The sequence below is a fragment of the Ruditapes philippinarum genome, unplaced genomic scaffold (genome assembly GCF_026571515.1).
Source record: "Ruditapes philippinarum isolate M1 unplaced genomic scaffold, ASM2657151v2 ctg32_1_1_1_1, whole genome shotgun sequence".
NCBI classification, from domain to species: domain Eukaryota; kingdom Metazoa; phylum Mollusca; class Bivalvia; order Venerida; family Veneridae; genus Ruditapes; species Ruditapes philippinarum.
In genome coordinates this window covers 238,603-249,642 of record NW_026860502.1, presented here as the reverse complement: position 1 = coordinate 249,642, position 11,040 = coordinate 238,603, and positions in this window count along the sequence as shown.

Genomic DNA, 11,040 nt, shown 5'->3' with positions numbered 1-11,040 from the left:
AAAGCGCCAACCATTGTGGCGTCCATCGGTCTACAATTTCTCGGCTTCATCAGCGTTTTCGCACTACACTACAGGCTGAATGGCGTCAGATTCCACAGGGACCGTAAGGTCTATGAGGCGACAATGTACATCTGTAAGAGACGCTGATGAAGGATATTGTCGTTTCTAAAGATCTCGACCGTGACTTTACGAATAGACATTTATGAGTGACTTTGTATTGGATTTTCATTTTGGTTTTTGCCTTTGTTAAGTTTGCATTACTGTGATGAAAAAGTGTGATTTTTGAATTTCCAGCTAAGGTTCTTCGATTTACTGGTGTACATTTGATTTTGAACATTTTGAATTATTTTCAGTTGTTAAGTTTGCGTTTTGTATTAAAGTTATGATATATATCTAATGGAGTCGTTAGTGTTTTGTTTTGTTTTCATGTAATTAAATGCATATAGTGCGGGCGTGCGTTTTCATTGTCCTTAAGTATACATGTTGGACTGTTTGGGCGAGAAGATTTTTGCTAAATTATCTACTTCAATTTTAAACAACAGGTTTATCCTGAACAAAATACTTCGAAATTACCCTAACACGAAATGCAATGGAAATTCTAAATTTAGAATGACTTGATTTTATTCAGCCTGTGCTGCTTTAAAACCCGAAATGCAATGGAAATTCTAAATTTAGAATGACTTGATTTTATTCAGCCTCTGATATTAAAACTTCTCCGTGGTGCAGTGGTAACGCGCTCGTTTAGTTTGTGAGACGTCTGGAGTTCAAATCCCAGTCTAGTCAACATTTTTTTAATTCTTTTTATAGTATCTTTGTTAAGGAAATAGCCACGATATCCAAGGATAAAGTGTGGCTATCATAAAAAATGAACATAAATGATTTTTTGATGCAACTCTAGTTATGCAAAATTCCGTTAGTATCAAACTCTGGTGCCCTGCAAAATGAATTATAGTACATAAAAATAAACTTATACAGGAAAACACATACAGATATACAGTACGATTTAGATTGAAAAGATCAGAAAATATCACAGAGCTTCCAGCCCTTTGATTGATAAAAGGGATGGATTTGGTTCTCAACCACGGACCAGGTGTGAGATCAAACTTTCTCTTTGAGGATGTCTTTCTCACAAAATGCATCAACAAAAACATTTGGATATGCATGTATATTTGTTAATATATTATTTGACATAACTGAGCAAACCGCTTGTTAATGCTAAGGGGGGAACTATATCTTAATATATATTTTATATTATACCTGTTCATAATCTGACTAGATAGGCGTTACTACATGTAAGTATTAAATAATACCCAATTGATCTGTTGATCGATATTCGTAACTATGCGGTTTATTGTTTTAGGTTTATGACAGAATTGTTATACTTTCATAACTTTTTATATTTATCTCAATATTTCTTTGGGAACATTAATGAATCAATATACTATGGAATTGCCAAATGTTGACTGCCTACTGCTTACTGTCAACTGCTCACTATCAACTGCTTACGGCTTACTACTTATTATTCACTGCTAATAGCATTGAAATAAAAATGGACGACCTATTACAACTGTATTGGTCAAAAAATTATTCAGTTGCCGAAATAGTTGCTGTTCTGGAGGTCATGCACAATTAATATAGTGCAGTGGTATATAGGCCACTTCCAACAGCCTTGCTGTTGGGTAAACCCTTTAGCGATGTGGTTGAGGTGTCCGCCTACGGATCAAGAGGTCTGTTGTTCAAACCCGGTTGGACCCTTGGTATTTTTCTGCCTCCTAATTTACTTAAATTGTGTCAGAAGTGTTTGACGGACTCATGCGGTAAGCAGGGAGAGACATTCTGGCTAGCTCTGAAAAGTAAAGAGGGGAGGAGTGTAGTGGTTGTAGGTATATAGGCCAACCCATCAGCCTTGCTGTTAGATTAACCCTTTAACGACGTGGTTGAGGTGTACGTCTACGGACCAAGAGGTCTGTGGCTCAAAACCCGGTTGGACCCTTGGTATTTTTCTGCCTCCTAATTTACTTTAATAGTTTACAGGTACATATATATTCTTAGAACAACATTTAAAGGAATTCACTGATAAATTAATAAATGCATGGCCTTTAACATGGAATTCCATAAACGACAGCCAACTGTTGACTGCTTACTGTCTACTTCTGACTAACTACTGCCTACTGTTAACTGCCTACTGCTTACTGTCAACTGCTTACTGTCAATTGCATGCTGTCAACTGCTTACTCCCCCACTAGAAATCAACAACAACAACAATTAGATAAATAAAGAAATACAAAAATGAATAAAAATCAATAAATAGAGGTATTCTTTTATCCGTTTACATATAGAGGTTATAGGCTGACCCATGAAAAAAAATAGAGAAACTAAAAATTAAGCCGAAAAGAAATTGTTTTATTATATACTTATATGTGAAATATTGAGAAATACTGATGAAATAAAATGCGTATTTTCAATTTTAGTAGTTTCACTGTAAAAAGCTATTTTTGACTGTAGTGAAATATATTTTCTGTATTTTCACTGCTGTCTTGCCGGACTACTTTCTTCTAACTTCAGACAATACACATAATTTAAGGAGAATTCTTTCAAATTGTAATGTCAAAAAGAAAAAGAAAAAAAAAGAGAAATCTATATGATAAACAGACAATTCAAGTTTTCTTTTCTATAAATACAGGATTTATTATCATCGTGTGGTATGGAAATTATCATATTTCATTCATGGCTACCGCCACTCATAAAATAATTATTGTCTTGCCACTAGATGAAAATAAATCCTGTATTTATAGAAAACACTTGAATATCCTCCATGAATTATGTCACAATATGTTCAAAAGCAACCAGACATAAAATCGTATGTTGTATATTAATAATGATAATTCAATAAGCATGAACCGAATGTTCATTTTTTTCTTGTGTGCGACAAATTAAGAATAATTCAAATATCGATTGAATTATACATTCAATTTGTCTTTAGATAAATCATCAAAGGGTGATAATAAGACAACAACTTAATACATGTAAATGTGAACATAATATTACCATTCACAAACGCATTCGTTTTCTGATGAAAACGTGACTTCGATGAAAGCGATGCTACGCAAACTTAGAGCTGAAAACGAGGCGACAGTAAGAAAACGTCACAAACGTATCTATGAAACAGTGAAAATGAGGCTAAAGAAGAAAAAAAAACGTCCCAAACGCAACCGTGTAACGACGAAAACGAGGCAACAATAAGAAAACGTCACAAACGTAACCATGTCAGTTTTAAAACGAGGCTACAATATCAAAACGTCAAAAACGTGAGCATGTTTCAATTACAAGAAACACGAGGCTACAATAAGAAAACGTCACAAACTTATATATGTAACATTGAAACAAGATTGCATTTGAGAAAAATGCTATGCCACCGCATGGTTCAAATTTCATAGCTGTACATCAAAGGACAAGAAAGAAAGTCACATCATCAAAATCTAGGTCAAAGTTAAATTTTACAACTAAAACTGTGCACATGGTCAAAAAGTCATTGCTGTACATCAAAGGACAAGAAAGTATGTCACTGTCCTCTTGGGCAAGGCATAATTTTGACCAAAGGGTTTAATAACAATCTTGATACAGGTCCACCAAACAACATTTCAAGTCAAATATCTAAGCTATAGCTTTCTCCCATTCAGAACACATTTGTTTTATTTTCTGTTTTTTTTTCTATGTGTACATAATGAGAATCACTGCCCTCGGGCAGGGCCAATTTTTGACATTTGAACAACGTTGGTAGAGGACCTATAGATGATATTATATATCAAACACCAAAGCTCTATGCCTTGAACCTTCAAACAAAATTTTTTTTTTCACTATATGTACAAAATGAAAATCAATGACCCCCGGGGCGGAACCAATTTTGACCCCAGGGCTATAATTTGAACAATCTTGCTAGAGGTTGACTACACAATGTTTCATGCAAAATATCTTAACTTTATCCTTTGTAAATTTAGAGAAAATGATTTTTTAAGTTTTAACTATATACATTTAGGATAAACCTATGGCTCCCAGGGGCGGGGCTAATTTTGACAAAAGAGGCAAAATTTGAACAACTTTGGTAGAGTACCTTTAGATGATATTATTTAACAATTATTAAAGCTCTAAGCCTTGAACCTTCAGACAATAAGATTTTTTTATTTTTTACTATATATGTATATATTGAAATCAATGACCCCCAGGGCGGGGGCAATTTTGACCCTATGGCTATAATTTGAACAATCTTGCTAGAGTTTTACAACACAATGTTTCATACAAAATATCTAACCTTTAGCATTTGTCAATTGATAGAAGAATTTTTTAAAAGTTTTTACTATATACATATATGGAAAACCAATGACCCCTGGGGCGGGCCGATTTTGATCCCAGGGCTATAATTTGAACAATCTGGGTAAAGGTCTACCAGACAATGTCTTATGCAAAATATCTAAGTTCTAAGCCTTTTGGGTCTTAACAAGAAGGTTTTTTAAGTTTTTACTATATGTACATATAGCAAAAATCAATGACCCCGGGGCGGGGCCGATTTTGACCCAAGGGCTATTATTTGAACAACCTTGGTAAGGGTCTACCAGATGATGCCTTATGCAAAATATCTAAGCTCTAAGCCTTTTGGGTTTTACAAGAAGGTATTTTAAGTTTTTTACTATATGTACATAGTGAAAATCAATGACCCCCGGGCGAGGCCAATTTTGACCCCAGGGCTATAATTTGAACAATCTTGTTAGAGGTCTACCAGACAATGCCTTATGCAAAATATCTAAGCTCTACAGTAGGCCTTTTGGGTCTTTACAAGAAGATTTTTTAAATTTATCCTTTTAATTCCTTTTGGTTGCCATGGCAACCAGATTTCTGCATGGAATGAAATTCTTTGAACAACTTTGGAAGCCCTTCACCCAAGGAACAATCCTGCCAAGTTTGGTTGAAATTGGACTAGCGGTTTTTCACAAGAAGATTTTTTAAGTTCACTATATAATCTATATAACAAACACACAAACACACGCACACGCACACGCACACGCACACGCACACACACACACACACACTCACACTCACACTCACACACACACACACACACACACACACACACACGCACACACGCACACACGCACACACACACACACACACACACAAACACACAAACACACGCACATACACACGGGTGAATCGCTATATGCCACTGCATCGCAGATGCTGCGGTGGCATAAAAAACTACAGGAAGATGTTACAAACGTAACTATGTTACGATAATAACAAGAAAACAACAAGAAAACTTCACACACGTTACAATGCAAACGAGACTACAATGACAAAACGTAACAAATGTACTAGAGTATATTAGACTTTAACAAAACGCGTAACAAACATATTTATGTAACGAGGAAAACGAAACTTATAAGAAAAATATAATCTATTCCATTCGCTTTAGTATAGTTGGCTCAGAAAGTAGTCCCAAAATCGCTCTGACATACTCGTATGTTAACATTTTGGAAATGAATCATTTTGCGATTTATGTCGCCAGAATAAGGCAACTGCCTCCAAACTGACAGAGGTCCAAACAGGAATGTTTCTACCACATATTAAAATTATATTAAAATCACTTTCAAGTTTTTTTTGTTTGCATCTGCGTGATGACATCATCTGCATACTTGGACATGACAAAAGTTCCAATAAAAATGATGATAAAATTATCATATCTTTACAACGTGCTTCTATTTGTGCATTTTATCTATGGTCTTATATTTAAAGTCAAAGTGTTAAAAAATTGTTACGTTTTGACAAGATTCTTGTCATTCAGCATATTTGCAGATGTGATATATGTGAGGAACGAACAACTCTGCTTCGAAATAATTTAGAAACATCAAAAATGAAACCATGGTGAAGTAAAATGAGACTACGATACATTAAGTTAACAAATGTATCAGTGTTACGAGGAAAAAGAGGATAAAACATATAAGTAAGAATTTAATGTCATAAACGTGTTCGTGTTATGTAAATCAGGAAATAGAGTAACCATTCACAAACGTGTCCTTGTTTCGATCAAAACGAGAATATACATGTAATTAGAAAAATGTCACAAAACGTAACCATATTGCAATACAAACGAGGCCACGTAAAGGAAAACGTGACAAACGTAACTATGAAAACGAGGCTACAGTAAAGAAACGTCACAAACGAATCCATATAATAGTGAAAACGTGCTTTACAGGGAGAAAACGTCATAAACGTTACCATGTTACGATGAGAACGAGGCTACAGAAGGTAAACGTCACAAACGTAACCATAACGAGGATTCAGTAAAGAAACGTCACAAACGTAACCATATACAATGAAAACAAGGCTACACTAAAGAAACGTCACAAACGTAAGCATGTACAATGAAAACAAGGCTACACTAAAGAAACGTCACAAGTCACAAACGTAACCATGTTACAATGAAAACGAGGCTACAGTAAAGAAACGTCACAAACGTAACCATGTAACAATGCAAACGAGGCTACAATAAAGAAACGTCACAAACGTAGCCATGTAACAATGGAAACGAGGCTACAGTAACAAACGTCACAAACGTAACCATGTAAACAATGAAAAAGAGGCAACAGTAAGAAAACGTCACAAAACGTATCCGCGTTACAGGGAAAACGAGGCTACAGTAAGGAAGCGTCACAAACGTATCCGCGTTACGATGAAAACGAAGCAACAGTAAGGAAACGTCACAAACGTATCCGCCGTTACAGTGAAAACGAGGCTACAGTAAGGAATTCGTCACAAAACGTATCCGAGTTACAGTGAAAACAAGGCAACAGTAAGGAAACGTTACAAACGTATTCGCGTTATACAGTTAAACGCAGGAAAAGAGACTATAGTAACCCTATTATAATGAAAACGAGGCTACAATAAGGAAATGTGACACTGAAACCAGGCTGCAATAACGAAAAACTTTACAAAAGTATGTCATGTAATGGTAAAACAAGGCAAATGTATCATTATAAAAATGAAAATGATACTTCATTATGAAAAACGCCACAAACGAAACCATGTTGAAGTAAAAAATGAAGCTACAATATATCAAACCATTACAAAAGTATCCATGTAACGGAGAAAAAAAAACGAGCTTAAACAAAGCGCAGTATAATATGAGAAATGGACACAGTAGACTACTTTCGGATATCAAAATATTGTTGTATCCCCTGTCGTATAAACGGAGAGAGAACACACTGATGTTTCACATTTTATTATTCAATACATAAGTATATATCTGCTCTGGACAAATACCAAATTCGAATTACCTAGACTGGGCTATTCGACCACTATTTATAATGACAGCTATTTACATAAAATGGTAAGATATAGTTCCCCCTTAGCATTAACAAGCGGTTTGCTCAGTTATGTCAAATAATTGAGCAAAATATACATGTATATCCAAATGTTTTTGTTGATGCATTTTTGTGAGAAAGACATCCTCAAAGAGAAAGTTTGATCTCACACCTGGTCCGTGGTTGAGAACCAAATCCATCCCTTTAATCAAAAACTGTTTCTATGGCCATACAAGGTTTTTGCCATAGACCGCGAAATACAACTTTTGTTTGGTTACTAGGATATGTTTTCATGTGTAAATGGTATAAACTTTAAATGTTTTAACACTTACTTTTTTGTGTCAGTTCCATCTGTTACTTTCCTACCAAAGTGCGACATTTAGCGTCAAGGGGTTGCGACATTTAGCCGGCAATCGATTTGTGTGCGACATATAGCGGCAACGTTGCGACATTTAGCGGTAGGAGATTGCGACATATAGCGTTGATTGCGACATATAGCGTCAGCGTTGCGGCATTTAGCGTTAGTTGCGACATATAGCGGCGTTGCGACATATAGCGTTGCTACACACGCAACCATTGTACTATCCCTGTATTGCGCAATTTCTTGTTTACTTGTACACAGAATAACAATTTTATAGCGTCTGCAATGGGGAGTGAAGTAAAAAAAGAAGACAAATAAGAAGAAAACTGACCAACCCACCAACATGCAAACATACATAAACATACGCACGCATAATGTAAAATCTGCTATAAATAACTAATGTTTTGACTGCCTTTCCCTTGGTTTTCATAAATGCAACGGTCGATGCCGGAAATATGGACGCATCTGGTTCCACACTTATTTTGATTTAAACCTTCTAGGGTTTAAAAAACAATTTTGATATATAAATATTTAGATAAAGTTTAAAATAAATATCCATAAACTGTACGAGGATCATTCAATAAGTTATGTCACTGTGTTCCGTAGTTTTATCCTCGTAGTATTTTAAAACGCTTCATTGTAATTGAATGAGGAGTTCAATGGTTTGTTTCATGCCATTGGCGTATAAAGTGACCGAGATAATTCAATTCCAAATACTTGCAGTCATATACACTGACCAATTTACTGACCATATTGTTTAAAAGACAAGACAGAAATTCGAAGCTAAATTAAAATGTCGCATGAGCATGATAAAACTGCAACGCGGATACATGTGTATAAAGAACTGTGTTGCATATATGGTCAAAGCGCACCATCTTGAGGTAGGTCAAAGCTTTTAAAATCTGGGAAATCGTGTGTCAAAGATGACTACCGTTAAGCCTACAACATCGGTTACCAAGGCAAACATTGCTGCTCTAAAGTTTATATAGTAGATTGTCAGTAGAGGAGATAGCTAGCTGTACTGGAATATCAGAAGGTAAGATTAATTTAATAAGGGCCGATGACAAACAGTGGTTGTGAAAAAGATATAAAAAAAACGATCCTGCATTCCCCCTAAGTCTCACAAGTACAAAGATTTTGTATTCGCTTTCCTTTAATTTCAATGGATCAGTAGTAAAGTGCCTTGAACATCTGGTCAAAAGTCACTGGACAGTTCTACAAGAATTTTGAACTAGAAAAAGTGAAGGCATTTTACAATAAGAAACAACGGATGGACAGGTGTTCATCTTATTCATGATGCCTCTTCTCACAAAAGCCAGATTAATTCTGATTTCAATATTGAAGAAAAAATACATTGGAAAGAAAATCCGAGTCATAATAGATAAAGCCTGTCACATTATTCGTTGTGTTGCACATTGAGTACTCGGCGGAATGTAACGAGGGGGGAAGTAGAACCTTTCTTTAAAGCCTTAAAGGGACTCCTCCACTGAGGTTATTTGACATGACAGGACAGGAATTATTTTTCGAGATTAATGTTCCATTAGATGTAGGTCTAGCACAATTACCTGTATGCAAAAAATTAGATCATTCGCTCTCTCTGTTTTCCAAAACAATTATTCTAAATGTGGAAAATGACCCAAAATTTAAAAGCGTTGCATAAAATAAGAGTTTCAATTAATTTCTGAGTATATTTCTTAATTATCTTTTGCGTCAGCTGATCTATATAAGAAATTCAAATTTTATGTTTTAGGCTTTTGTTCCTCACTGGAGTTCTTTAAAGGGACTCCGCTGACGTTTTCATGATGTTACTGAAAAAAAATGAAACGCTTTTACTCCATTTGCGCTAAGAATCACCAATTGGACAATATAATAAATCAATGCCGATATATTTGTCAGTAATAGAAATAATAAAATTTGTTTTCAAATACAAGATTTTTTAAAATTTCGCAAATCAATATTAATATAGTTAAGCTACAAATTTATTTCAGCTGAAACAGTATTTAATCAATTGGTCAAGGTCGGGCGAGGTAAAAAAGAAAAAGAATTAAAGTAAGGTAAAAGTATGTCAGTTTATTTCAAGCTTGCACAAACCAGTTTGAGATTTATATATTCTACAGGTTTCTGATAAGGGTGTGGTGAGGTTGGGTCTATGGGTCAGGGGATCATTTTGCTTCAGAAGGAATCCGTTCTATAAAATAAAGGCGTCACTTTGTCTTTAGAATAAAGATTGGGGTCTTTGACATTCCTTTCAGTTCGTTCAGTTGTTTTCAATATGCCGAAACAGTTCTTATACTTCATTACCGAATTGAGCATTTTACACCGCAGCCTCATTTGCTATTTTGCTCATGAAAAGCAATATGATTATTTTAAAAAAATATAAGAAATTTAAAACCTTTACCAAAAAAGCCCTAGAAATTATAGCAAAAATTTTTCCCCACTTTTAAGGGGGTTGGGGAAAGGTTTTTATAAATAAAACCCCCTTTTACTAGTTTTAAATCCAATTTTAAAAGTAAACCCTAAAGTCATTTTATATCTATAACAATTTCAGAATTAAAAATCATTGAATTGAAAATGACTTTTTTCATTTGTTATACAAATCTACTGCTCTACTCATGCGTACCGGAAGACGAAATTACGAAAGAACGATAGTACGGAGACGAAAACGCGGGAGAACGAAACAACGAAGAATAGAACGTACGATGATGAAGCAATCTCCTACGCAGTTATCTCCCCTTATCAGTACAGTATGTGCCAAGGGGGGTAATTACTGTGAGTTTGGATGATGAAATGTGGAAATAAGATGGCGAAAACGAGAAGTATGTTATAAAATTGAAATAATATTGAAGTATTTACATATTGTTCAACAAGAAACTATAAATACGCATTCCGAACATGCGCTGTATCAAATTGTTTACATAATATTAAGCTAATATACCACAATGATGAAATCACATTGAATATGTACTTGAACCTAGCATGCTATATCTCCTTGGCAGTATTAAAATTTTAGATTCAAAGATGACGAATTTCTCATCGAAAAAATATGTATTTTACAATCTTACAATCTTTACATAATCGGCAGTTTACTTGAAGGTAAACTTGTCACAATACGTTTCACAGTAATCAAATACAAAAAGGAGAGGTTGTCCTCGTGTTAGATTTTTTTGTCATTTTTGTCAAAAAAGCATTTTTAAATAACTATTTATAACTTTTCTTTCAGTTATAATATACTTATGCAGAGTCCAGTTTTTGAATAATATAAGTATAAGTATGTCTCTGGGTAATGAATGACACACATATGTATAGTTCTGTCTCTGAATGACA